The following is a 13,968-nucleotide window of genomic DNA, read 5'->3' as shown; positions in this document are numbered from 1 at the left end:
CCAATGTGTATATACATCTCAATGTGGTTAAAACATTCAGCCGAGGGTACACCACAATAGAAAACCGACACCAATGGCGGGTATGATGAAAGCAGTTGGCACTTTACTCACATGCAAGACATAACCAATTTCAAAGCTCATCTCCAAAGTAAACAGTGAGAAAATGCAATCTTGTTTTGACTGACAAACAATAAATCAAATTTAAATTATTAATTTAAGCATTGTATGATATTTTATCGTCCAGAAAGTCGATGGATAAACTGATTTATAGCTATGAATATTCATTACTATCATTTTAGCAGAAAATCATGCTAAAAATACGAGTCAAAGGAAATGAGGCTTTTATTTCACCAAAAGCTGTGCAGCCCTTTTCATTTGTGGCCATAGACGCCGGCCGACGCTGATGAGGCCTGTGAGTTGACGCCTTTGTTTACTCTAAAATGTGTTGAGGCCTTCTAGTTGTGGCTTGTTTTTTCATCATCTTCTGATGTGGCCTTTTGAAAATCATTCAAAATTGATGAAGAAATAAGAAATTTGAAGTGTAGAAGAGTGTTAAGTGGTGAAGTAAAGTACATGGAGATCCCTAGAGCAAGAGAAGATTCGTGCGGTCGATTAAATATGTGATTGATTGAACCCTTCGTCATCCATGAACATTATGTATGTGCTTACGCGAGTTTGTCGTCGAGAAAATGTATGGAAATATTGGTTCAATTGAAATAATATTGCAATTGAACGTTATTTTTCATGCAATTGAAACCAAATCGTGTTTTTGTTGATAATTTGTGAAGTACAGACAGGCTGACACAGGTATTATTAGGTAGGATGATACAAATACATCAGTCTACAGGAACCCGATAATGTTCGCCGTTTAGACAACCACTGTATAAAATAATACAAGGAGCAGTCGCTCCGTAGTATAACCTGCATCTACTTAGTGAATTTGGGAACGTTTATCTACATTGCAATTTTGATGTTTATTTAACAGGCTTCAACTCGGTTTCCGTCAGATATAGAAATGAGGCCTTTTTGAGAAAAGGCCGCATTTGCGATGAATATCCTGGTTAGCGGAAAATGAGATGGGGCCTTTTAGAAAAATGTTATTTTTTCAACTTTTATGCATATTTTCAAATGACTATTGTATGTTTTAGTAACAATAGGCTCTTATACACTGAAATCAGCAGAAAACCGATTTGTTTACATTTTGGACTTGAGGCCTTTTCAATTGTTGGTCTTGATTTGGCATCTACTCAAAAAAATCCACGAAGTTTACTACACTTTTGGTATGAATAAAAAACCTTTCGAACATGTAGTGCCTACTACTTTCGGACATGAGCAGTGACTTCCATTCCATTCAGAGTGACACTTAAAATCAATCAAAACATGCTTATATGCCAAATTTGTTGTTTATTCACACAACAAATCATGCATGTGAAAATATGGACACTATACGGAGCCGCAAATCAACCCAACTTTGACTTCTTTTGACGCAATTCGGCTCTTCCGTGGGATAACCCAAATTTAGGTTAACTGATATATACCTATCATTAGGTTGTTTCCATTTGACAGCGGCTAAACAAACAACTCAGTGCAAAACAAAATCTACCCAGCGTTAGCTTTCGAAGTCTCCTGATGGGTTAAAACAACAACTTAACGTTAGGTAAACTCAAAAGAACTCTAATTTGGCTTATTCCATTGAACTTCGACGCTGGGTCGGTGCGTCTCTCTCTCTGTTTTTGACAACATTGCTGTTTCGAGAGAGGCAGAACAACCCAACCGTGGGTAAAAACTAAATGCAGTTTACCCAAATTTGAGTAAAAAGAACTTATTTTTGGGTATTCTGATTTCTCCGTGTAGAAAACATCAATTTTGGAAATTAAGTCGAATTTGCTGATTAAATTGCTAACAACGCACTGCAGTAACACAGACGTCTGTGGCAGTAGCACGTAGCAAATAACTGCTTGCAAACAATATCTTTCAAGCGCATTGATTACCTGTAATTTCGCGAATGATATTTTATACTTTTCCGCGTTAATGTTGCTTGGACATTCAATTACAATACGCTGTATTGTATCCAATAAGTTATATTGTACATTAATGGTTTATTCCATTCACTGAATGGTACGTTTTTATCCGGGTCTTGAGATTACAGCAACATAAAATTATGAAATTTCTAGACTTTTTTGTATTCCAGTATTGAGATTTTGATGTAAAATCTGGAAATCTCAGAAATTCCTTCTAAAAGATACCAAAATATTTCGAAAGATCAATAATCGAATCAGATTGCCGGTTTTTAATATTGCCACAAGAATTCCAGAAAGGCAAATTCCAAAAATATTATGTATGCCAAATATAGAATGTATCGAAGTCCCAGAATTTCATAAAAAAAAATCTGAAATTCCAAATGAAATCCAAGAATCTTGGATGTCACCATTCTCACATCTTAGTTCAGTATTACTTTACAAATCTGGGCAAACATTTGAAAAGGGCCCAATAGGTCTTAAGCCTTTTTTCAGAAACGTTGCTGTTGAGCCCTTTTAAGCCCGCCCACGCAAACTAACACCACCATCAGAAAGATTGGTGTTAGCTGTTCCTAATACCGGGTACCGGGTTATTTATCTGACGTCAAACATTTTTGAATAGTGCCCAAACCGTTGATTTTAGCGATATAGTTTGTTCGGAGAAGTTTCTTAGTATATTGAAACGCATCTTTTGACGAAAAAAGTTTTGTGATCAATCCACCTAGCAGTGAGATAGAAAAACTTTTTTTTTTCAAAATATTTAGATTGACTTATGGTGTCTACGACACAGTTGTTTTTTAATGTTGTGGGCTTCGTGGCCTTCCCAGGTAACCATTAAGCACTGTTATAAGCGGTATATGAGCCGGTTAACGGTTTTCCAGTGTTAACTGGCATCATAAGACATTTTTAAATACTCATAGGCACTGTGACCATCAAGCCCTGATAGAAGCCGTATATAATTATATAACGATTTGTTACAGGGCCTGTGAACCCTGTGTATATAAGCCGCACACAACAGTTGTCAATGCCTATAAACGGCTTAGCATCATGACGTTTACATCGCAAAACAAATTTAAACCAAAACAAAACCGTAATGAACGATGATGAAGTTTGGGAACAATTTTCCCCATGCTATTTTAGATTACATGGGATGATTGTTGGAATGGAATCATTTGTTGCGTGAGTGAAACTCCTTCGCTTAATATAGTTCTTGATACTGAAATCGTTTTGGAGTTGCTTAATCGCGATGAGAGCAAGTAAAAGAGAAGGAAACAAATACGTAAATGGCTTACGGAAAAGGGAGGTTTATCTCGGGATATCATAACATGCATCTCTTTTTTGAGAAACATATTCAGTCAGCTTTCAGGGCAATCCTCAAAAAGGTAGTTGGAAATGATTCCGGGTCTAATAACTGTATGATATTGATAGCATTAGACTTTAGACTTCTTCTGCTGAACATAAAGTCTGCAGGCTACAGCAACTTTTCTTACTTTATATATGACGCTGGGCGAAGTCAGTCAGCAGCGCGTCGGTGGAGCAGTTGGAATACGCGATGAAAAATGTCTGATAGAAGCCTTGAATACATCGGTTCAAGTCTGAGAACAAGTACAAAAAAAAAACTTCGAAGAGGAGCATAGATAGAAAATACGGTGCAGAAAATAAACAACTTTCTTTTTCTTTTTTTTCTTTGCCCACCTGCTATAAAATGTTGACACCTCTCACTACAGAGACTCGGAACGATTAGGCCGTTTATCAGCCAAATAATTCGCCAAAAGTGGCTTTATAACAGCCCTTTATTACGATACAGGTTCAATAAGCTCTGTTAAGCATGCTTTTAAATCGACTATAGAACCGATTTGGTGCCGATTCTATACGGCTTAGTGGTTACTTGGGTTGCGATTAGCGGCGTCAGTCGTCTAGGCGTATTGTACCTCGGGGTGTGGGTTCGATTCCCGCTGCAGTCGGTGAAAACTTTTCGTCAAACGAAAAATTCATCGCTGGGCTGTTGTTCATGTTGTCCGTTGCATAATGTTAGTAATTGTTCAGTCTGTGCAGCCTTATGTGCTGAAGACGGTGTAAATTGTCTTGTCTCTTTTAAATTGCCAATTCTACAACTTTGCCGAAGACACCATATATCTACCTAAATGTTTTGATAAAATAGTTTTTCTATCTCACTGCTAGGTGGATTGATCACAAAACTTTTTTCGTCAAAAGATGCGCTTTAATATACTAAGAAACTTTTCCGAACAAACTATATCGCTAAAATCAACGGTTTGGGCGCTATTCAAAGAGCGCATGAAATCGAGAAAATAATAAACAGTGCAGTGCAAGCTCCAATTTTTAACATGGTATACAGAAATATGGAACAAACCGATGATTTGGATCACCAGTGAAGTTGCTCTTGTTGTCCTTAAATATATATTATTTTCCGTGTGGTCAATCGCAGAACGGTGAACGAGACTGAACGTTTGACGTTTTTTGAGACGATCGCACCCGCGAACCGAAGCTTCTTCGGCTCTTTTCGTCAAATCCCCGGCTGCGGCTGATGTCCAACGTCGCGACGCCTCGCTCATTACAAGCGTAAAACTATTGTCAATTTTCAGAGCAGTAAATATCTGATATTGGTGACAATTTTACAGTATATTTCCTTATTCTATGCTTTTAGAATTAAACACAAGACAAAACTTAAATAATAAACATACTACTTATCATTCTACCATTTTAATAACATATTCATGTTGAAAATTGAAAGAAAATTAGTGCACAAAGATTGCCTAAGTAACATTATTGAAGGGTTCAATATTGAAACTGGAATCGCAGTGTTTTCTTTTCATCGGTTCTTTTCGTGACGAGGCGGCTACGGCAAAGCGACGCCGACGCCAGCTCAGTAGTTTAGTTCGCCTGCGAGTGCCGAACCGTTCGGTTGTATTTGCGGCTGTGTTCTCGCGGTTTTTCATCCGCGTCGTGTGGGTTGATTAGTGGCCTCTGCTGTCTTTTTTGCCTTTGCTGGTGGCTGCATTTTGCACCTCCCCTCTGTCAAGTTCAAGAGTCAGTGAGTGTTTTATGTATCTGCGAGGAACTCCCAGCCAAAAAGGGAAAACTATTTCGAAAGAAGGAAAACCTACGCTATTTCGGGGCTTGTTTGGTGTCAGGTGCCAGCGGAGGAAGCGATTTGTGCAAAGCAATTAGGTATTGTGCAGAGTTTTTGTTGAGAAAAGTGCAGCCAAGTGGGATAGAAAAAAGTGTATATAAAACCCCTCTGTGAAGTGCCGCGATGCAAAGAAGAAAGCAAAAATAACCAAAGGAGAAGAAGAAAAGGATTGCAGATTTTTGGCCGGGGTGTTTTCTCTGCTCAGCGCGTTCAGTTCGATTAAGTCAGAGTAGCTATATAAAGTGAACGCCCGCGAGTGATGCAAGATTTGCAAATTAGGTAGCGATTGGTTTCGTTGACAATATTCAGTCATCGGAGTTCCAGCGATAGAACATTATACCTAGCGGAGAACATCGGCAGGCTCCCTGGGTAGGTATCTATATGTTAGCCTGCAGTTGGGTTGGTTTCTCTTGCTACAGCATGTGACGAAAAATGTATGACACAAAATTTTTAAAATGCAGGGGAATAGTTCTTTTAGTTTCGGTTCTTCTGGCTGTATCTTTTGGGCACAATTGTTACCACTGTTACGCTGTTACCACTTTTCAACTTATTCTTTAAAACAATTATCTCAGATTTCTCTAGGAAAAGCTTCAGGAAATATCCTAGTGGTTTCTCCAGAGATTTCATCTGGAATACTTCCAGGGATTCCTACGTGGAACTCTCAAGAAACTCTTCTAGAAATAAAGGTTTCTCTTGGAACTTTCTTGGATATTCTTTCAGCGATTTTTCAAAAAAAATCTCTTGAGTAATTTATCTAGAATTTGCTCCAGGAAATTGTCGTGAGTTTCAACGTTTCTATCTCCAGTAATTTGCTCAGGGATTACTTTGAAAATGTTTACAAACACTATATTAGGACTTCCTCCAGATATTTTTCCAACCGAATTTTTCAGTTGATACTCTAGAAGATCTTCTAATGACTTTAGCAGTTTTTTTCCAAGAAAACCCACAAAGGTTAATTCTAGGGTTTTTGAAAAAAAATGTTGAGAAGTTGTTTTTTTTTTCAAGAAACCCGACAAGAATTTCTAAGTCATTTCATCCACGGTAGCTCCAAAGATTTTCTCCAAAATATTCTCAAGGGGTTATTCGAGAAAATCTATTCAAAGAATTCCTCAAACTCAACCCTGTTTTTCATCAGAGTGTTCTTCAAGTGGTTATCTTCTGTGGTAATATTTCGCAAAAATCAGGTTGTGTTTTTGGGATATCAAAAACAAAGATCTTTCCTTAGGAAAATTCTCGAAGAGGTTCCATGAGAAATAATCACTACATGATTTGTTGAAGAAATTGAAGAGGTGAGCTTGCCTCAAGCTGCGAAGCTCTCAAAAAAAGAAATCTATTCATCTATCCTAGCCTGAGTAAATCTTCGGAGTAACATCTGAATCTTTGGGCATCAAGTATTTGTAATAATTTCTGATGAAATTCCTTGAGAAAACAATTGAAAAATTAGTCGTAATGTCTTACGACTTGTAAATTTTTATTGTGAAATATTGTCACAAACATCTGTGAGTCTTTTTTTTTTTGTCGCCCATTTAGCTGTCCTAGGTGAACGCGGCCCAAAAATGAATAGTGCATGATTTGTTTTCGCACGAGTACGTTGTAATCAATAAACTTTAAGGGTTAAGCAAACCGATGTACTTTTAAGTTCAGTTTACAATGATGATCCGAGCTCTTACAATCGATGTATAAATTAGTCAGTTTTTTATCAAATACAATTCAGTAGGAAAAAAACTTAAGCTTTGACATTGTTGCACCTTAAAATAGCTTCAACATGCAATAAAAAAATCTGGAAGCTTGAAACATTGAAAATTGAATCAAATTATTTTGTCAATAACTTTTTATCTATCTGAAATCAGAATATTTCTTGAACCTGGACTTATTTTGTAGAACCTGAAAAAAACTTGGGAATATCAGGGAATTTAATTTATGTAAACGTTTTTTTATTGTATTTTTTTAACAGTTACAGTTTTACACTGTTATTTACTCTAGCAGATCTTGCAAAGTTTCTTACAAGGGTTTTTACAAGAGAATATCAAGGGTTTATTCCAGATATTTTGAAGAAATTTGTAAAAGATTATTTCCAGGAACCCCTACAATAATTCCTCAAGGAGTTGCTATGCCGGTTTTTCAGTTATTACTCCAGCCATTTTTATATAAATTCCTTCGTAAATTCCTCTACGGTTTATCTCAGGAATTGCTCCGAAATTCATCTAGGAATTAGTCCTGGAAATCTATTGAGAATTCTTCCAGGAATTATTCAAAATAAAATCAATAAATTTAATGATTCATCATTAGGTTTCTCCTGAAAGTTTATGAAACATTCCATCCACGGATTACTCCTGAAGTTCTTTCAAACAATTCTGGACTAATGTTTCAAGTAAATTTCCATTACATTTGTGGTCTCAATTTCAGGGATTTTTTCAAAAATGTCCTTTATGATTCCTGGAGACACTCCTGGATATTTTTTGAGAACTTCTTTGGGGAATATCTCAAAAAAGTTCCGCTGGTTGTTCTGATGAAGAAATCATAAAAGTAATCTCTGGAGTAATATCTAAAGGTATCATTAGAGAAATTCTTGATTGAAGTCTTGGAAAACTGAATGACAATTCTGGAGGAAATCCTAAGAAATCAGAGGATTCTTCTCTGAAGAAATTATTGCTTGAGATTTTAAACATGTCCTGAACATAAATCCTAGCAAAACCGTTTGAAGAATCACTGGATAATTTACAGGATTTTCTTGAAAAAAAAAAGAATGGAGTTCTGAAAATTCTTGAAAAAAAAAATTCATGGTTTTTGTATTAATTTCTAGGATTATCCTCAGAAAAAAATCTTAGCTAGGTTGAATTCTAAAAGGTATATTGAACTAATTTCATGGGGGAATTTCTTAACTTGGCCGTTAAATTATCAATAAATGAATTCTTTGAGCAAATAGCTCAATTAGATTCTGATTAAATTCCTGGAAAAATTTTCGTGCACTAATAAGAACTTTCCAAAAGTTTCCAAATTTCCTAATGTCCAAAACTATAAAAATGTTCATAGTACAATGAGTGACCGGGTTTTCTAAAATAAATCCTATGAAAACTTCAATCTTCTGATTCCTTTTCAGATTATTTTCGTTTTCTTGTATGATTTCTTTTTGATTCCTGTTCGGTCTCTAGTTTTCAAGCATAAATTGTCTAAAGTTTTTATTTTAAAGGCACTTGAAAATATTTTCTTTCTGTTCTTTTGTATAATTGTATGTTCAGATTTTGTATAAATTTTTATTCGTAACGTGTAGGGAATCGTATCCTATTCTTGGCACTTTCGATTCACTTCGGCAGTGGGGTTTTTTGAAAGCTACTGAGTTCATATTTGAATACAATATGCGTCGTATTGAAATGCTTTTTATTGCAAAGTTTCAGATAATTCGGCCGAGAAAAACTCCCCATGCCAAAGTGAATCATGAAAGTGCCCAAGTAGCTTTGCACCCTATATTCGTGTATTTTCCAAGCGTGATATACAAGGGCGATTCGTAACTTCACTTTTACCTGTTATACAGTTCTAATTACTTACGAATTACTATTTTAGTAACTTTATAACATAATGCAAAAATAAATGATCAAAATCAGTTATTTGAACTATACCCTATTCAATAGATGATCATTTGCTCATGGTAGAACAGGTATATCTATAGATTTTCTGTCTCTAAAAATGTCTCTAATTCAACGGAAGGTATCTAAAGTCTCTTTTTTGACCAAAATTGTCTCTAATGCCACTATTTACTACCTTTTCTGTTCATAGTGAACTCTGTTGCAACTTTCCTACGACTCTAGAAATACATTAAAATGCTCTTACGCGACTATTATGCGGAAAATTTCTCCACACTTCCCTCGAGGATAAGCTTTAAGATTCCCACTGAAATACTTTTAGGAAATACTTTCAGGAGTCATGCAGACATCTCATTTCCCATTAATTTCTCTACTAATTTCCCACAAATTCTTCCAGGAATTCATCTAGAAATTCCTCCAATTTTTTTAAGGAATATTCAAAGGATTTTCTCCATAATTTGCTTCAGGAAATCCAAAATAACTACTTCCAGTAGTTATCAAAGGACTTACTCTGAAAATTTTCCTCTTCTACATTTTTCTCAACTAATCCCATTAGCAGGTCTTCCAAAGATTCCTACAGAAGTTATTCCAAGCAAATCTTCCAATTTTTCAGGGATTTCTTCGTTGATTTCTAACTAAATATCAATTGCAATACCCTGGATAAATTGTTTGAGTACATAATTAGGAAACAACTTAAAGACTTCCAGAAGTGAGGAATCTCTGGAGTAATTTTTAAAGGTATTCTTATAGAAATTCTTAGTTGAAATCTCCAACAAATCCCGGAAAACAATTAATAAGTGGAGACATCTCTGAAGCAATCACTGCTTTCAAAGCTGCTAGAATTCTTTGAAGTTGTCCTAAACGAAATGCTTCGACAAAATGCTAGCGAAATCGATGGGATCACTGGATCACCGATTGGAGGACCTAGGAGTATCTTGAGAAATTTGTGAACGAATTTTTGGAGGAATGCTTGAAAAAAATATGCTAGAATTTCTAGAGTGATTTCTTACAAAAAAAACACGTTGAAGTTTTGGAGATATCCAACAAATTCATAAAATAATTCATTGGTAAAACCGATGAAAAATTCATTTATTTTTGAAGAAATCTTTGAAGTAATGCCTATTTTTTGGGTTAATAGCTGAATTGGTTTCTAATGAAGTTCTGCAGAAAACATCTAGAGTCCTGTTTGTTACTTTTATTTTCTTTGTTTCTTTTAGGTCCTTTTTTGGTCTCGTTTCGGTCTCTTTTTAAAGCAGGTCTATAAAGTTTCTGTTTTAAGACACTCAACCGCTACCAGCCATTGGCGTAGCTAGGGCTTTCCGAGCCCGGTGCGGAGTTAAATTCGGGACCCTTCGAAACACGGGTGCTAACACACAATTGACAAGTGACTAATCACCGGCGGTAGCGGCTAAGTATCTTTAAATGTGAACTAAGAAAATGCATGCCTGTAACAACGTGATCAAAAATAGATTGATAAGAAACTACGTTTCAATGAAGATTCCTCTGAGAATCTAATTGGTCATCTCTCAGAGGGTCTTCCTAAAAAATTCTGTGTGGATTTCTCGTGACGTTTCGCCAAATATTTCAAAATGTAGTTATTGATTTCCTTGAAGAATTCATCCAGGATTTTTTCCAATGATACTCTCAGAAATTACTCCAGGGATATCTTAAAAGACTCGTTTCTCAAGGAAGTGATCTTTCTCGACACTCATCCAGCGATCCTCCCATATAATTGAGCAGAAACTTCGGGAATTGTATTGAATTTCCTCTTATTTTCCTGTAGAAATTCTTCAGAAACAGGTTCTTCCACAAGTTTTCCAAAGAAGTGCTCAAAGAATTCATCCAGGATTTCCCTAAAAACATCTCCAAGGAAATGATAAGGAGGGAATCTGGTGGATATTTCTAAACTTAATCCTGAAGACATCACTGATACGTTTAAAATAGATGACAAACTTCTACAAGATTGAAGTCTTTTATAAACCTCTGGATTTATTTTTTAGACTCTTGATGTTTTGGGTAAGAATCCCGAAAAACTGATAAAGTATTTATTGGAAAATTCAAATCTGGAAAATCTGTAAAAGTGTTTAAAGAACCCTTTATAAATTCAGCAAAATTTCTGAACGAAATTTGGATTTTGCGGGGTAATCCCTGGTAGCATTTATGGAACAATACCTGTAATAATCTGTGGCGTAATTCTTGAAGGAGTGATTCTAAAATGCCACAAAGTAATACTGAAAAAATAAAATAAGGGCTTTTCAAGGTATGCTTGTCGAAGCAAATTCTGAAAAAGTTTCTTTTGTAATATATTGAGAAATCATTAAAAAATTTCAAACTGAATTCCTAAGAGAATCATTAAAGAAATCTTTTTAATCATTACTGGAGGGCTCTCTGAACTGTCGTCAATCAGAGGTAGACCATTTTGTTACAATTTTCAACTTATTATTATATAGTTTTAAAAGGTCAATCACTGAACTCGACCATCTTCAATTTGTACTAAATTTTGCACATGTTTTCGGTATGTTAGAATAAGTGTTTTCCATAGAAAAATCGATCATTTTGACTCAAAAATAACTTTTGAAAAAGGCCTATAACTTTTTGCATGCAATTTATTTGAAAAATTGTGACTCCAAAACTCTTGATTTTAGAGAAAAATGCTTTGTAAAGAATTTGTAGCGTACCATTTGGACTATAAGAAAAAAAAATATATACACTGAAAAAATATTTGATTTTCTTCATGAAAAATTCAAAAATAAAACTTAAATTTTAAATTACACAGAAACCCCATTTTTAATATTTTTTAAATTTTCACCATAGAATCTTGATAGGAAACAGATTGTTTTAGTTGTTCTTAGAAAAACTTTTCTATTAAAAATTTCTTCATCATGGAACTTTGTCGCAACCATCTGTTTCATATTAAGATTCTATGGTAAAAATTTAAAATATATTAAAAATGTTTTTTTTTTGTAATTTAAAATAGGGAGACTTACGGCTTCGGCACCATTCGACTATTATCGGCAACCAAATTTCAAACGCCAAATACACAGTATTTTTCTATCAAAACACATCAGTGGAAACATTCAGATGATTCTTTATTCTGCCCGCTTCCCGCTGGCGAGATTTCCGAGACTGAACAAACGATATCGCCGGATATGTCAGCAATTCAAATGAGCACGCTACAAAATGCGACTGATTTGGAGCTGCCGAAGAGATTCACCAGCAGTTGTTATGGAAAAGTTGCCGAAGAGAATGAGGCTGCCGACAATAGTCACACTGACAAGGGATGTTCGCAGCGTTGTAAAAACGTTTCCAAAAGCATTTTGACAAGTCTGTAGGTGTGAATAGATAGAGGATTGAGCAACGCATAAATGTAAACAGACATACACGGAATTTGTCTGAGAATACGTAAGTTCCCCTACAAGTTTTATTTTTGAACTTTTCATGAAAAAAAAAATATTAAAACAGTCTATTTTTTCTTATAGTTCAAATGGTTTGCTATAACTTCTTCATAGAACATTTTTCTCTAAAATCAACAGTTTCGGAGTTACCATTTTTCAAATAAACTGCATGCAAAAACTTAAAGGCAATTTTCAAAAGTGATTCTTGAGTCAAAATGATCGATTTTTCTATGGAAAACACTTATGCTACCATACCAAAAACATGTGCAAAATTTGGTCCAAATCGAAGATGGTCGAGCACGATTTTTAGTATTTTCGACTCATTCTGGATGGAATTCGTCTAGAGAGCTGCCACGTGATTACCATTATCCATGACTGTCAAAGAATAATCAATGAACTCGAGCAAGTTTGTGCATATTGAGCGTTCCTTAAAAAAACCATGCTGAGTATGAGTTATTCTGTTTTTCGCCATATTGAATAAAAAAATATTTATTTTTGCCTCGAAAATATGATTCAACTTTTGATTTAATTTAAAGTGTTGGTTTGTATATTTTACAGCACAGAAAAAGCGAACAAAGGATTCAGAAAAGTGAATAACTATACATATGTACATGTACGAACTATAACGAATGTCAATTATTAAGAATCAGAACCAGAGCTGTTAAATGTCATGAATATCACGTGACTTTGACAATTGAATATTGCTAATATCATCCTTCCCAGTGAAAAACTTCATCCGAAAATGTTTTTCCCGGTGACCTTTTTCATATGACTATAGGTTGGTAATATTTGCTAATGTTATTTTTCGCATGGAAGGGTGCTATAAGCATTTCATGTTTTTCAAAATTTTGACATTGAGCAGCACTGATCAGAACTAATTAATCATCGCTGTACTTGGCATCATCAAGCATTGGTAGCTGACAGTTTGAATTAAAAAGAAGGAAAGTTGAAGTTCAATACTGCAAACTAAGAACTATGATTAGCGTGTTTCGCTTAAAAATGTCATTAAGGTTTGAGTATTTCTTGTAGCCTAACAATTTTCTATATTATGTTTATTATTGAAAAACGTTTATAAACATCCTAATGGATGTCAATCTATACAATCAAAAAAAATGTGAAATAATCATTTTATTATCAAATCGTATAGATTTCTTCAAGTGTCCAAAGTAGCTCCTTTTTTGTTTTGAAGAACACATTTTTTTCGCTATTTAAGCAATATTTTTATTTCTGGACGGATTTGTCTCATATTTTGCACATGTATTACGTACACATACAACTTAGATATAAGCAAGAATTATCGAATCTATCCATTATTCTTAAAGCTACAAACCCTCAAAGTTAAAAAATGTGGAAATAATGTCAAAAGAAGCCCCGTTTGACGGTAATCATCAAATTGAATATTTGACTCTTCACCCTCTTATACCCAATGGGATTTTTGATTTTTGTGTCGTTGCTTTGAAATCTAAACTATAACACGCATATTAGGAAAGCTTTTTATGACCTTCCAAACATTTTTGTACGTTTGAAAAATTGAATGCTCTTGCGTTTGTAGATTACAAGTCGTGAATTTTATTCACAGTATAATACATCCATTACTCGCATAACTTATGATCTCGTCCTAAAAGCCTGGAAACCGGGTGTGTAGCTCGTTGTTTTTAAGGTGATTAAAGAATGAAGCCACACCTAACATTTTCAAGAGCACAAGATTTGAGAACCAAACAGCGCTCCGCGTTGAAAATGTATCCCATTGCAAGCAAGCAAGCAATTTGATTGACTTTCAACGCGAACTGATGTCAGATTCTCCAGTCTTGTGCACTTGAAAA

The 13,968-nt window shown here is 35.0% G+C and overlaps 1 long non-coding RNA gene across 2 annotated transcripts in view; it reads left to right on the top strand.

The window, feature by feature from the left end:
• The first annotated feature begins 4,900 nt into the window (after positions 1 to 4,900).
• The window catches only part of LOC110680326, a 36,180-nt gene continuing 27,112 nt past the window's right edge, over positions 4,901 to 13,968 (top strand). For both annotated transcript variants that reach the window (XR_002502838.1, XR_002502837.1), the window contains exon 1: positions 4,901 to 5,538. This is a non-coding gene — a long non-coding RNA (uncharacterized LOC110680326). The remainder of the gene's footprint in view (positions 5,539 to 13,968) is intronic.

This window comes from Aedes aegypti, unplaced genomic scaffold (assembly GCF_002204515.2).
Source record: "Aedes aegypti strain LVP_AGWG unplaced genomic scaffold, AaegL5.0 Primary Assembly AGWG_AaegL5_hic_scaff_1196_PBJ_arrow, whole genome shotgun sequence".
Taxonomy (NCBI): domain Eukaryota; kingdom Metazoa; phylum Arthropoda; class Insecta; order Diptera; family Culicidae; genus Aedes; species Aedes aegypti.
Note: the sequence above shows the minus strand (reverse complement) of the source record. Positions and strands in the feature narration are given on the sequence as shown.